General features: G+C 33.8%; 1 long non-coding RNA gene across 4 annotated transcripts in view; it reads right to left on the reverse strand.

Moving 5' to 3' along the window:
• The window catches only part of LOC111091112, an 86,009-nt gene extending 73,421 nt beyond the window's left edge, over window positions 1-12,588 (reverse strand). For all 4 annotated transcript variants that reach the window (XR_005373943.1, XR_005373944.1, XR_005373942.1 and 1 more), the window contains exons 1-2: window positions 12,381-12,588; window positions 3,153-3,301 (exon numbers count right to left, since the gene is read on the reverse strand). This is a non-coding gene — a long non-coding RNA (uncharacterized LOC111091112). The remainder of the gene's footprint in view (window positions 1-3,152; window positions 3,302-12,380) is intronic.
• Between the last annotated feature and the right edge of the window lie 3,081 nt (window positions 12,589-15,669).

Consider the following 15,669-nt stretch of genomic DNA (forward strand, 5'->3'; position numbering starts at 1 on the left):
ATCACTGTATAATATGTCACTTATTATTAATATCCTCAATTGTCTGTAAGAATTAAACAAATTGTACACTCTATAAAAGCAAATTGAGGAACGCCTGTGTGGCTCAGTGTTGAGTGTCTACCTTTGGCTCAGGTTGTGATCCCGGGGTCCTGAGATCCAGTCCCACATCAGGCTCCCTATGGGAGCCTACTTCTCCCTCTGCCTATGTCTCTGCCTTTCTCTCTGTGTCTGTCATGAATAAATAAATACAATCTTTAAAAAAAGGAAATTGAATATATATGTATATATATATATATATATATATGTTTTCATTTTGTTGACAGAAGAAGGTTATCAACAATTATCAACCTTCAGTAGTCCCACCTAAGTTTTCCAAAACAGAATGTATTGCTAAGTACTCTCCTTCTTTGGTGTAGTACATAGCAGTATTAATGACTTCTTTAATAATTTTACTTTTTAAGCTGTGGCTTGGCTGTGTGGTCTTCAACTTTTCTTTCCACGCTGAGTTAAGGGTTTCAGAGTGTAACTTAAACAGTGTAGTTGTAGCATACCAGCACAAGTAGCTCAATTTTAGGTAAGATTCTGAATTTTTTAGTGAAGTTATTTCAAGTTAAAATCAATCAGAATAGGTTCAATCTGTCAGTATCATTATCTGGGAATAAAGAGCTGGTTCTTTATTGGTGTATTTATTCTCAACATCTAATTCTAAGAGTAAGAAGTCTAAATAATATAGATTCTTACCTTACTTAGTAGAAAAAGACTTAGCCAATACTTTTTTTAGGCACAAGCCACAAATACTGATTTTTTATTTTAAACCAGAATATATTTAATGTATAAAGATAAAGGATATTTAGAATTATATTTATTTCAGATTTACCAAGAGAAGACAATAATATTCCTTAGGATATATGTGTGAATACTTGTTTTCCTTTTTACTCTATACCATTCCACATTTCAGCCCCATAAGAAGGGAAATGTAATCACAACTATAACTGCAAATAATCACTTAAATAGCAAATGTATTCTATGTGGTTGTATTATTTCTTTTAACTAGTATTTAGTCACCAACTACAAAATGACAGAAACTCTATTTTTAAAATATTTTTAAAAATTAATTCTGATAATCTGTGAAGGGGTGGTATTAATGGGTAGGATGTAATCATGAAAAAAAAAAGTCAAGGAAAGCTTTCTATGGAAGTGCTGATTGAACTGAGGGCTAAAGAAGGAATAGGAAATAAGTGGTCTTTCAAGAAATAAAAGTAGATATAGGAGCCATATATGGGTGTTGTGTGTAGAGGACTAGAGGAGATTTAGCAGTCCCAAGGATGATGACCCAAGTCGAGAGTGAATCATAGCAATAGTGCTAAATATAGAGAGCACTGTGGTGTTGGGTGCAAAATTAGATGGAGTCTTGGAGAAGGGCCCACCAGCGTCTTATAGGCTTAAATGTTGGACTTTATTTTTAGAGAAATTAGAAGCCACTCAAATTGATCAAGCAAGGAGTGTGTGAGAAAGTGGGTATTATGGTCATAGTCAGATTTGCATTTTAAAATTATCTCCTTCTCTGAAGAAGGAAGAGTGAATATGGGTAAATTACCTTGCCATCCCTGGTGAGAGATATGTGATCTAGATTAATTCCTTGAGAGATGGAAAGAAACTGGACAGATTCAAGAGAGATTTAGCAGATCAACTGCCAGGATATGATGTATTCAGGTGAGGGGCAATGAAGGAGAGAGAATATTGGGGAATAAAACTTCATCTACTGGATTCAGAGGATAATGTTTAATTGTGCAACAGGGTAGTTAACCAGGGGTACCTGGGTGGGTTAGTGGTTGAGCATCTGCCTTTGGTCCAGGTCCTGATCCTGGGGCCCTGGGATCCAGTCCCACATCGGGCTCCCCATGGGAAGCCTGCTTCTCCCTCTGCCTATGTCTCTGCCTCTCTGTGTCTCTCATGAATAAATAAATATTTTTTAAAAGGATAGTTAACCAAAAGGCTAACTGTCTTTTGTTATCATTTGTATAGGATGTGAGAAGAGCATGCTACCTTAGGTTCAGCCCAGGTTTCCAAGTTTGAGCTTTATTTTTCTGGGAGAGGATTACTGCACCTCTGTTTTTGTTTTTGTTGTTGTTGTTTGTTTGTTTTCAAAAGCTGGCTTCACAATAGAAGATAGTTTGTCCAACAAGGGAAAGATAAGTGTTTGAAGGAAAAAGGAAATCCTAGATGATTCTATTTTTTTGAGATCCAAGGGATAGTAGGTTTCAGATGGGTGGACACCTTTGTTCTGCTCCCAGGAAAGGCCCTGAGAACATGATTGCCCCCCAAATGGGGTATTGCCTCAAAATAGGAAACTAAACTACAAAAAAAAAAAAAAAAAAAAAAAAAAAAAAAGAGAATAAGAGCTGTGGGGGAGATTCTGGCAGAAAGGATGCCAAGAATGCAAAATGTGCTTCAAATAAACCATATATTTTGGAAAGTAAGCAATTCCAAGGTAACTGCAGTGGGCTGAAGTCCTGATGACTTACCCCAAGATTCTTAACGTTCTCTTTTCTTTGAAAGAGAGAAAAAGGGGCTCTCTACAATGACTCAGAATTGATTTCCAGCCAACACCGGTAAGTATAGGCTCAGCCAGTCTTGATTTGATGTAGAAAAACCTATTCCTGCAACTCAAATGTCATGCAGAAAATATTTATTGGTCACCATAGAATGACATTTAATGTGTCTGTTTCTACTTAGTAATGGATTCTTTTGTAATTGGCTTTCTAAGAAATCTCTTCTCCTTGTAACAAGTTGAGTATAAAACCCACCCCCCCATTATAATAGGAGCAGAGATCTGACACAACATATGGCAAACTGTAGAGCTTCAACTGGCATTTTACTGATAAACCAAAATAACAGATTAACAAGTTTCAATGAGCAGAATATAAATCTCAGTTTTTGGAAAGACAAAGCACTGAGCAAATGGAAAAAAGTTACTATTAACATGTAATAAGTACCTGGGGGCAATATACTGCAAAGCATATTGGAGAAAAACTCCTTAAAAGTACTGCTTAGGAAACATGGTAATTTAAATTAAAGTTTGAGCAAATGTGGTTGGAGAGACAGAGAAATATCTCTCTGTAAAGTGAAACTAGTATCACCTAGAAGTTTACCTGCTCTCAGTAATTGAGGAAAACTTGCCTTGAGCTCCTCATGGCATAGTCTATTTCCAACACTCTTCCCCTCAATATTTTTAACTCTTGCTTTCATCTTCAGTCTCTGTTCTGGTATCCACATAAGATATTTAGAGCTCAACTTCCACCTGGAAGTAAAATTTTAGTCCTGAATGCTATACCTTGTATCCCCAGGTCTTATTTATTTTATAACTGGAAATTTAATTCCTTCTCCTATTTTACCCTTAAGCCCAACTCCTCCCCTATGGCAACTACCAGACCATTCTCTGTATTTATGTCTGTTTCTTTTTTTTTGTTCATTTGTTTTGTTTCTTAGATTCCATATATAAGTGAAATTATATGGTGTTTGTCTTTCTCTAATTTTACTTAACATAATACCCTCCAGATCCATTCATGTTGTTGCAAATGACAAGATCTCATTCTTTTTAATGGATGAGTAATATTCCATTATATATATTATATATATATATATGTAATGTATATATATCCCATTATATATATCTCACATCTTTATCTATTTATCTATTGATAGACACTTAGTTTGCTTCCATACATTGGCAATTATAATAATTCTGCAAGAAATATAAAGATGCATGTATTTTTTTCATATTTATGGTTTTTTTTTTTTTTTTTAGTTTGTTTGTTTGTTTGTTTGTTTGTACTATGTTGAATAAATCCCCAGTAGTGGAATTGCTGGATCATATAGCATTTCTGTTTTTAACTTTTTGAGGAACCTCCATACTCTTTTCTACAGTGGTTATACCAATGTACATTTCCACTAATAGTGTACAAGGGTTTTTCTCCACATCCTAACAAGAGCTTGTTATTTCTCGTTGTTTTGGCACTAGCCATTCTGACTGTGTGAGATGATACTTTATTGTTATTTTGATTTGCAGTTCCCTGATGACTAGTGATGTGGGGCATCTTTTCAGGGGTCGTTGGCCATCTGGATGTCTTTTTTGGAAAAATGTCTTCAATTCCTTTACCCATGTCTAACTGGGTTATTTTCTCTTAGTATTTAGTTGTATATATTCTTTAAATATTTTGGATATTAACCCTTTAAGGTATATCATTTACAAATATCTTCTTCCATTAGTAGGTTGCCTTTTGGTATTGTTCATGTTTTCCTTTGGTGAGCAAGAGCTTTTTATTTTGGTGTAGTCCCAATTTATTTTTGCTTTTGTTTATCTTGCCTGAGGAGACATAGCCATATATATGTTGCTAAGGCCAGTGTCCAAAAGATTACTGCTTGTGTTCTCTTCTAGCAGTTTTATGGTTTCAGGCCTTACATTTGTGTCTTTAATCACTTTTTGTGTATGGTATAAAAAAGTGATCCAGTTTTATTCTTTTGCATGTAGCTGTCCATTTAAACCATTTATTGAAGAGACGGTCTTTACACTGTATATTCTTACCTCCTTTGTAATAGATTTACTAATCATATAAGCATGGGTTTATTTCTACGTTTTCTATCTTTTCTTTTTGTCTATGTTTATTTTTGTGCCAATACTGTATGGTTTTGGTTGCTATAGCTTTGTAGTATATACCTTGAAATCTGGGACTATAGTACCTCCGGCTTTGTTATTCTTTTCCAAGATTGCTTTGGCTATTTGGGATCTTTTCTGGTTCCATACATATTTTAGTATTATATCTTCTAGTTCTGAGAAAAATACTACTAGTACTTTGATGCAGATTGCATTGAATCTGCTACCCAATTGCTTTTTGATAATTTTAACAATATTATCCTTCCAATCCATGAGTATGAAATATTTTTGCATCATCTTTGATTTCTTTCATTAATATTCTGTAGTTTTCAGAGTATAGGTCTTTTACTTCCTTGGTTAAACTTATTCCTGGGTATGATTTTACATCTTCTTTTGTAATATTTTTGATGATTTCATGTTTCTCACCTTCTATTTAAAAGCAAAAAAGCACGTGAGAGAAATATTATTCTGTTTTTTATCCCTTTGCATTTCTAATTTTGCAAGCTGTTTCTGCCTTTGCTTTGTTTTCTAATGGAAGCTGCATTGTTTATTGTTCATTGTCTATTTATGTGAGGCTTTGAATAGACATAGCAGAATAGAGGATTAAGATATCTTTTAATATAAAAAAGATTTTTATTGAGCATAGTTTGAAATTTGATTTTAATTTATCATCTATTGTCTTGTATTTATATTTTTCTTCTTTGGTGTATTAATTTGATGATATATTAATAATTTTCTAAAATGAAGCTATCTTGTATTCCCAGGATACATGATTCTTGATTGTAGCATCAGGTTAAATAGCATTTTGGGTCATAAGTTAAAGTTTTTTTTAGCATAACTTAATTTTTAGTAGTAAGTAAATAAAAACTTTCTTGAGATGCCTGTGTGGCTCAGTTGGTTGAGCATACAATTCTTGATTTCTGTTCAGGTCATCATCTAAGCATTGTGGGATTGAGCCCTGAGGGGGGCTCCATGCTTGGTAGGGGGTCAGATAGAGATTCTCTCTCTCCTTACCCCACTGCCCTTCCCCCAACTCATCCTCTCTCCCTAAATAAATAAATAAAATCTTTTTTTATAAAGAAAACCTTTCTTCGTTGTAATGCTATATGCTTCAAAGTTGTGTATTAGAGTTGTGCACACATGATAAAAGGAGTTAAAATAAAATTGTGTTACAAAACTGTTTAGTAGCAAAATAATTGTCAGAATTGTTTGAAAGAAATTCTTTAGTATTTTATTTAGAGAGGAAGGTTGATAAAATTCTTTCATGCCATTTCTTCCATTTAGTTTTATATAAATTGACACATTCATTTATTCAAGGGATATTTATTGAATGCAGTTTGATAGTCTTAGTTTTTTTTTTCTTTTTTTAATTTTTATTTATTTATGATAGTCACAGAGAGAGAGAGAGAGAGAGAGAGAGAGAGAGAGGCAGAGACACAGGCAGAGGGAGAAGCAGGCTCCATGCACCGGGAGCCCGACGTGGGATTCGATCCTGGGTCTCCAGGATCGCGCCCTGGGCCAAAGGCAGGCGCCAAACCGCTGCGCCACCCAGGGATCCCGATAGTCTTAGTTTTTAAGTAGAAAAGTTTCCATCTGGTATCTTCCCATTAATTGCCACATTGACCTTTGATTTTTTTGCCTTCAGAAAACACGTTCTTGTACTAATTATCTCAGAAGTACTGCATCCTATCATGGTCCAGCAAATCTCTTAAGCACAACACACACGATTCTCAGGAGTGTTCTTTCTTTCTATACCACTTTTACCTTTTCCCTAAGAAATGAACCAGTGAGGATACATTATCTTCTACTTACCAGCTTCATATTTTTCTGTTATCCTTTCCTTCTTTTCTTTAATACTTAAAACAATTTAATAGCATTAGGCATCACCATTCCTAACAATTCAAGATGAAAAATAAATGGGTGGAGAGTGGAGTCTTCTTATTTGAGAGCTGCTTTATTTGTTTTGATAGAGTTTTTTAAAGAAACAGCAGAATAAAGAAAATGCTAATATGACCATTTAAATTTCAAAATAAATCTCACTGGATGCTGTTACATCTTACCACAGATTTTCCAAACCTGTTACAGAAGTTTATCCCATTGAAGTAGAGCCAATAAAGACTGTTGTACTGTGAGAATAGAACTAGAGTTTTGTGTTAGATGTTGGGAAGTATCCTTTTTCCACACTTACATCACTCCCTTCTCAAAGTTTTGTTCCTGAAATCTCTTATCCTTTACATACTGAGAAACATAGATAAATAATGGGCATACTAAGTATTCTTTTAAGAATATTGCCATTTTCTTTGTCAGTGGTTCAGAATATTTTAAAATTCAATAGCGGGAATAAATTTTTCTTTCTTTGAATTAAAATAACCTCCTGCAAGTCTCTTCTGGTTTAATAATTATTATAATCACTTTTTATTTTAAACATTAATCAAGATAAGTGTTAGTCAATATCACAATAGATTATATAATATCAATCCCCCCCTTCTATTCTTGAATGTAAATATAAATCTGGAAATGACATTTTACATGCAGGGGGAAATTCCTTCCAGAAGAAAAAGTAAAAATTCTGAAATTACTATTTGTTTCTAAGAGCATGAATCCTAGATTTTTTCTAAAATTTTCTTGGGTACTGGTATTTTGCATTTTGAAATAAGCTTTTTAAAAATTTTGACAGTTTCCGAATTTCATTTTAAAATTCATATTAAATGCAGATAAAACACTATTTTTAAATACACGTAGGAACTTTTTTTAGGTATTAGGGCTTACAACTTGTACATATGCCTTTATGTGCAGCTATTTTTTCATACATATTTTCCATTTTTTACTTTATGTTGTAAACTTTTGATAAAATTTATTTTTGTAAATGTACAAAACATACATTTACATGCTAGTTAACAGGCTCTTATAATAAACATTTCTTAAAGTTAATTTAGGTTTACTTACACATTTATTTTTACCAACTATTATTCTTTTTTAAAGTGTTTTTTTTTAAGAATTAGGATATATTTTTATTTAAGAAATCAAGAAAACAGAGGAAAATAAATGCTTTCTTAAAGTTCCTAAATTAGGATATATTTTTATTTAAGAAATCAAGAAAACAAGAAAAATAAATGTTTTCTTAAAGTTCCTAAAAATGGCCCGCACTTACTTAGAAGGCCAGTGCTATATAAAAACCTATTTTAAAAGTTTCTATAATCATATCTATGCTTATAAAGTTAAACCGATATTTTTCTTTTTCAAGTTTTTCCAGTTAATTAACATATAGGGTTATATTAGTTTCAGGTGTCTGATACGATGATTCAACACTTCCATACAACACCTGGTGCTCATCACAAGTGCACCCCTTAATCCCCATCACCTGTTTCATCTATCCCTCCACCCATCTCCCCTCTGGTAACCATCAGTTCATTCTCTGTGGTTAAGAATCTGTTTCTTGATTTACCTCTCTTTCTCTCTTTTTTCCTTTGCTCTATTTGTTTCTTTTTTCTTTTTTGGCTTTTTAAGTTTTTATTTTAATTCCAATCAGTTAACATTCAGTGTTATATAATCAGCTATCATTATTATGCATGCATATAAAGGAAATTATAAACAAAATATTTGATGAGATTATACATAAGACACCTCTTCACATTCAGAAGTGGCTATTCAGAGTGACGATTTACTCTGATTCATTGATGTCTCTTTTTTCACACATTATTTTCCTCTGGGCCAGCAGTTCTACAGAGAGTGCTGCACTATTATCTGTTATTTTCTTCCAACTCTCTGACAACCATTTTGCAATTTGATAATCATTTGATCCCCACACCTTCTGGATTGCCTGGCAGATGTCTATGGAAGGTTTTCAAAAAAACTTGGGTCCATGGTCCTTTCTCAAATGTTCTTTCAGTAGTTTTATCTAAGCATGGAGGGTTTATGCTTCTCTGGTAATGCCTTCAGGAAAATATCCAAGTCAATACACTATTCTGTGAGGTTATTGACTGATGAATTTCTTTAATCCTCAGGCAGTATCAACTATCATGAATCTTCCTAGCCAATAGCAATTTTAAGATGCAGCACAATTTTGGATAAAATATAATACCATATGTATCCGGGACTCAGTAAAATAAAACAATAGTTTTTTGCCAACAGCAATGTCCTGTAGAAAACCGTTTTATGCATGGTAACCAGCCATCAGTGATACTAGATATTCAAACCCATTGTTTGTAGCAGCAACCACAACAACAAAAAACTGCCCTTTGCTGGCGATTTGGAAACCCATATGAAACAAAAGGAATGCTCTGGAATGAGCTGAGAGTCTGTGATTTGATTGATGGACATAAACCAAGCCATTCATCCGTAGCTGGTGTTACAGCTAAGCTCTTGAGTCCTTCTGGATGCAGTACTTTGGAAAAATACTATAACATTTTTTAAAAAGACGCTTAATTTTTATTGCATTTCCACATTTGCATATCACAGCAGTGTGACATTTTGGTTCTGTTAAGTCACACTACTTCTTGAACAATTTGCAACAATATTTTCTACTTCACTTCAGATTTGTATTTTTTATTTTATTCTGCCTGTGATAAAAAAAAAAATCTAGACCTAGCCATAAATATTTATTTTCAAATTATATTATTTTACTATTTCAGTTATTTTTTTTTTCTTTAGATTCTTTGGGGAAATTTGTTGAGTCTTGAAACAGTATAGCTCTTAATTAAATTATAAGAGTTTAAGTACCAAAAGGCAGAAGTAATCTTTAAAAAGAAACATTTTATAATACAGTTCTTCTCAGGGGAAGTGATGGGGCTGAGTATGAGAGAAATAAAAATCACTTGGGAAACTTTAAAAAATGCCTATGCTGTTTGCCATCCTTTGAGATTAATAATTAGCATGTAGAGAAAGAGCAGCAAGCATATATATATATATATATTATAAATATATATATTATATATAATATAAAAAGATAAATATAAAATACATAAAATATATTTAAAATATATATTTTAAATATAAAATATATAAAATCAATTAAGAGGTCCAGTTTATAACTTAACTTTTCCCTTCTGATTAAATCCTTTGTTGTGTTTTGTTGCTTCGTTGTGCCTAATAGGGGAACCAGAATCATAACTAACATTATCAGGTAACATCCCCCTGGCCCAGAATCCAGGCATGAAACTAAATGGGTTTCTTTAACTTGGGATCATTCTGAACATTTTCTGACCCAAATTAAACTATTTTAAGAATAAAAAAGAAAATTTACTGGAAGACTATTAAGAGTTTATAGGCCTGAGAAAAAAACTGTAGGATCTGGGGCAACTTTGGGACTTCAGGAAGAGGGAACTTGTGTTGCCAGGATCTCTCTCTCTGTCTGTCTCTTTCTTTTACTCATCTATTTGTTACTCAGCTTTGTTTGTCTTTACCTAGATGAATTCTTTCCTTCTATACTCAGGTTCTTGCACAGATTTTATCACTATAGGGGCAGCCTTGTATTCACATCCTAGCTTTGTAACATAAGAAACAATGGCATTTACTTCACTGGGTTAAGTGAAAACAATCCTAGGAAATAATATGCATTGGTCAAAATTATGTTGCGTGCCTCCTTGTATGAAATCGGGTGGACCGTAATACTACTTGGCCAAGCCTGAATCATATGGCCTCCTCTGTGATCAAGGGTATGTGACCGGCCTGTTACTGGGGAAATGGAGAAAGGAAGCATGTCAAGAAGATTAAGTAGTAGCAAACCCAGGAGTTTAAGATACTTAAAATATTTGTTGAGAATAATATAGCCCACCATTTAGAATAAAAAAAAAATCCACTTTATTAGAATTAACATAAGTGGGTAACACTTTTAAATCTAAGTCATGAGATTCTGCTAACAAGTCCCAGTTTCTTTTTCCCTCTCCTTACTGGTTTCTTTAGCTTCTTTTTAGGATCTTCTTTGGGGCATATTTCACTGCAGGATGTATTCTATCATCTATGTGGTCCCACAGCTTTGATTTCTGTATACTGAGTGGCATCCAGTAGCTAATTTTTGATCAGCATCCAGTGGCTTTTCCTCTTATACCCTTTGCCATAACCCCATGAATGTAAAGTTATATTAGTCTATTTAGAGAAAATACTTCACCTAGTCTTCTATCTTAAAAGTTAGCACCATGTAAAAATATGGGTACTGTGGCAATGTCTGAATGTCAAGAAACAGGACCATTATTCTCGCTTGCCTTCAATAATGGCAGCTGAATGCGAAATAGGCTATTTACCCAACATAAAGCACCAGCCAGATTTAAATCCATTTTGCACATACCTCCTATTTAGAAAGTTCTTATTGTTCCTTTATCTCTTATCTTTTGATATTTTTTTTGCTTTCTCATTACTTAACAGATTCTATCTTTCCTTATATCTCCTTACCTGAAACTCCCTTTATCTTTTTAAAAGTATAATTTACTATATTATATTTATTTGTAGTGTTATTTTCTTAGTTGGAATCAGGTTGCAAAGTTATGTATATTTTAAGTGGCTTGTCCATAGCTCTGCAACATGCTGTGCTATTTTAATTGCCGATTGTACAGAATGTTCAGGAATACATGTATCATACACTAGAAGAAATGTCTGTATATATACCCTTAAATTACAGAGATATTATTATAATAGCACACAAATAAATAATAAACATCACAATATGTTAACAAAGGTAGAAACATTGGACCTGTATTAGCAACTTGGGATAGAAAGATAAGAAAAAAGTATCATGACTTCCATTCTAATGAAGACTGTGTTCCATTTTCTGAGAATAGATCAGTCAGTCAAACAAATAAACATAAAATGTCAATAGTTAGAGCTTTGGAATAAATCAAGAACAGAGTGGCCAGAAAAGAATTATACCCAAGAAAGTCTGTTGTATGAATGTCTGAGATTCCTTGTGTATACCTCAACCCGATTTTTCTCTGGTAAAGACAATTCCCACGCACTTCTGGCTGGTTTTCCCTGGTTACTCTTAATGAGTATATCTTGTTGCCTAACATTTGGAATGGCTCATGTGTGATATTGATGGAGCTTCTCAAGATGCCAGATGTGCCATCTGTGTTAGTTCAGGTTGTGAAAATCCAATTAATTTTGACATGGTCATTGGTTTGGAGTACTTTCATGTGAGTTTTAATTTAATGCCAGTTTGATCTGAGCCTCTGTCTGCCAGTCTCTGAAAGAACATGGTGGTGCCCTTTCTTTGTTTACAGAATTTATCACATAACATCACTGAGTGGAATGCTTTAAAGGATCAGAATATGCAGAAAACTTTCAGCTGTATTCTACCTTTTCTTATCTATTGACTTACTTTAAACCCACCTACTTTTAGTAATTAGCCAAATTGATTCATGTTTAACTTTTTCATCTGTATTTCCCTATTTCAGTGATAATTAAGTGAAAATTCACAATGAAATATTTCCAGGCCCTTTTGATGCATAATAATATAACCAAAGGCACTTGAGTGGCTTAATTGGTTAAGCATTTGACTCTTGATTTCCACTTAGGTCATGATGTCAGGGTCCTGGGATAGAGCTCTGCATTGTGGAGTCTGCTTGAGATTCTCTCTTTTTCTCTCCCTCTACCCCTCCTTCTGCTATTTCTATCTCTTTCTAAATAAACAGATACAATCTAAAAGAAAAAAGTATATATAACCAGACAAAGCAGCATCTCTGTCTTTTCTCTGTCTCTTTCTCTTTTTTCCTTCCCAAAACAGAAGTTAACCTACCTCTTTAATTAGGCATGGAGAAAATGTAGTTGCATCAGTTAAAATTGTTCATGAGTTTTGTGTGGAAAAAAGATGAGTAAAAGTATCTTTACCTCATTTTTTTCCTGAAACCAATCAAAAAGAAGAAATAATATTTTTACAGTTCAAGTCACAAACTGCAAAGAAGAACTGCCAAATACATGAAAAGCAGACCCAATGAAGGGACAGTTCAGAGAACACATGCATATTAATAGAACGTTGACATCACAAAGAGTTTTCTGAAAGTATGTTTCATGACCCCACGGCTGTCCAATGTGTTACTTGAATCCATAACCTAGGAATAAGTATGAACAACAGAAGTGCCCCTAGATTTCATGCCACAATACAATATAGTATGGGAAGAGAGACTAAACAACTATAGAGGTAGCAGAATGCCAATGAGTACAGGGGTGGAGTGTACGTAGATGAGATGGTAACTAGCTTTTGAGCTGACAATTATAGGTAGCTGAAGGGGAATACATAATTGTTAAATTATTTCACAGACATACATGCACACACACACACACAAAATAGTTTACCGACTTTAATTGTGAGTTAAGCTAGTTTCCTCCACACTCAAAAGCATGGGAGTTATGAAGAAAAGCTCATTGGAATGATTGAATAGAAAAGATGATTAAGACCCTATTAGAAATGATTAGGACTCCATACATGATTTGAAGATTCCTGTATTCCCAGCTAACTTTTGTGACATATTTTTATATATTATTTGTCAAAAAATACCTCCAAATGTCTCTTATTTAAAATAATAGCAATCATAAGGAGACCAAGAGGAAGCTGTTGTTGGTTTGGCTACATAGCAAAATAGAAATTTTCATCCACTCACTTGAGTAAAAAGAACCTGGGTAAAATATTGTTTAAATATTTTTAATGAGGACTGTGGGCCGCTGGGGTCGGTGAAGGATCTCAAGATGGCTGGGCGAAAACTTGCTCTAAAAACCATTGACTGGGTAGCTTTTGGGGAGATCATACCCCGAAACCAGAAGGCCATTGCCAACTCCCTGAAATCCTGGAATGAGATGCTTACCTCCAGGTTGGCTACTCTTCCTGAGAAACCACCTGCTATTGACTAGCCTTACTATAAGGCCAATGTGGCAAAGGCTGGCTTGGTAGATGACTTTGAGAAGAAGTTTAATGCCCTGAAGTTTCCTGTGCCAGAGGATAAATACACTGTCCAGGTGGATGTTGAGGAAAAAGAAGATGTTAAAAGCTGTGCTGAGTTTTTGTCCCCCACAAGGCCAGGATTGAAGAATATGAAAAAGAACTGGAGAAGATGAAGAACATAATTCCATTTGATCAGATGACCATTGAGGACCTGAATGAAGTCCTCCCAGAAACAAAATTAGACAAGAAGAAGTATCCCTATTGGCGTCACAAGCCAATCTAAAATTTATAAACTTGAGTTGAGGAGCAAGCCCTGGCCCTCATATTATAAACGTTGGACATTAAAAATAATGATATGGTGAAAAAATATTTTATATGAGTCATTGTGTTGGCCAAAAAAAAATCAGATATAGACCAATAATTTATCAGTAATTATATTAAATATAAACAGAGCCAATAATTATTCAAAGACAAAAATTGTCAATTTTAAGCCAATTGATAACAAATTACAAAAACCACTACTAAATACTGCTTTTAGGCATACTTCACTAAATATTAGATCAATGAGAATTTAAAATGTAGGGAAGGTTAAAAATTTTTCTTTGTGCAAGAATTAAAGTTTAAAAAACAAAGATAACAGTTCTGACATAACTGACCTAACTCTACACCCAACACTGACATAGTTCATACCTCCTCAATTACACATGGAACCTGTATCAAAATTGATTTTACGCCTTAAGGAAACACTTAACAATTTCAGAGGATAGAAATCATTCAAATCTTTTTTCTGACTAGAACTGAACTAGAAATTTAAAGAAATAGAAAGTAAAAACAAAAGTGTAACTATGAAATGCCCAAATATTTGGACATTTATAAACTTCCAAGTAAATGATAGAAAAAAAGAACAAATAAAAGAATAATCATGAAAATATTTTAAAGTGGGCAGCCTGGGTGGCTCAGCGGTTTAGTGCTGCCTTCGGCCCAGGGCCTGGTCCTGGAGACCCGGGATCGAGTCCCACGTTGGGCTCCCTGCATGGGGCCTGCTTCTCTCTCTGCCTGTGTCTCTGCCTCTCGATCTCTCTCTCTCTCTCTCTGTGACTATCATAAATAAATAAAAATTAAAAAAAATAAAAAAATAAAAACAAGATACTTTAAAAACTAGAAATGAGGTGATAAATAGATTTTATATGATTCTTCCTTTTGTGAAGCTTATGCTTTAGTAGATTAAAGAGATAATAATTAACTCATCACTTTTAAATCTAATTAATTTAATTAATCATAAATCAAGTTAATATGTGCATGTGAATAAAATTAAGTAGTACAAATGAGACTTAGATGAATACTGTCTCTGTCCCTTCCATCTGTCCTCATTCCCTATAATAGTCCTAGTGGGATTTACTTTTAGCTCTTATTTTTTTTTTATTTTGGTGGTGAGTGGTAATAAATGCAATATTTTCCCAAATTTTTCCACACTTAACAATTAGCATTATTCTTAAAGGTTTTCTTCTCTATTCTGAATTAACTTCTGTTTCCTCTGAAGTAATGTTTTGGCAACTGTTCAACATAATCTTTAAGCTTTTACAAAAGTTCAGTGGCCACTCTTTGGCCTTTATACTTAAAATAACGCAACATAAAACTGACTATGAACTCTATCCGTGGGTTAGGTTTCTTGACAGGTAAATCTTCATTTGAGAGTGATAGAAAAGGAAACTGATATTTGCATATTTAACTCAAGGAGCAAATACAGATACCTTGGTGTAGCACATCAGGTCCACATTAGAACCCCTAGTTCTCCTGGAAAATCTGTGATTTTTTTTTGAGGGGATTGGTTTTGGGGAGTTGATACTTGTTGCTCTTAGACCTGATGGTTAAGTTTGAGTGGGTAGTGAGCAGTTCCAATTGTTCGATTTACAAACCCTGAATTAATCTCTGTTCCTTGAGACTCATTAGTTCACATCTACCAGTTAGCACACTTAACATTTCGGAGTCAAGGTCCATTCAAGGGGAAAAAAAAATCATATAGGGGCTTTTCTGGACAGATTTTTTACTTCTAGGTCATAATCTCTTCTCCATTTTGTAATCATGATTTTCTCAAAACTTTCTTTTAATTACCACACCTCCATTCTCTTTCTAAAAGTCTACGTTATCT

The sequence above is a fragment of the Canis lupus genome, chromosome 19 (assembly GCF_011100685.1).
Source record: "Canis lupus familiaris isolate Mischka breed German Shepherd chromosome 19, alternate assembly UU_Cfam_GSD_1.0, whole genome shotgun sequence".
Lineage (NCBI taxonomy): Eukaryota > Metazoa > Chordata > Mammalia > Carnivora > Canidae > Canis > Canis lupus.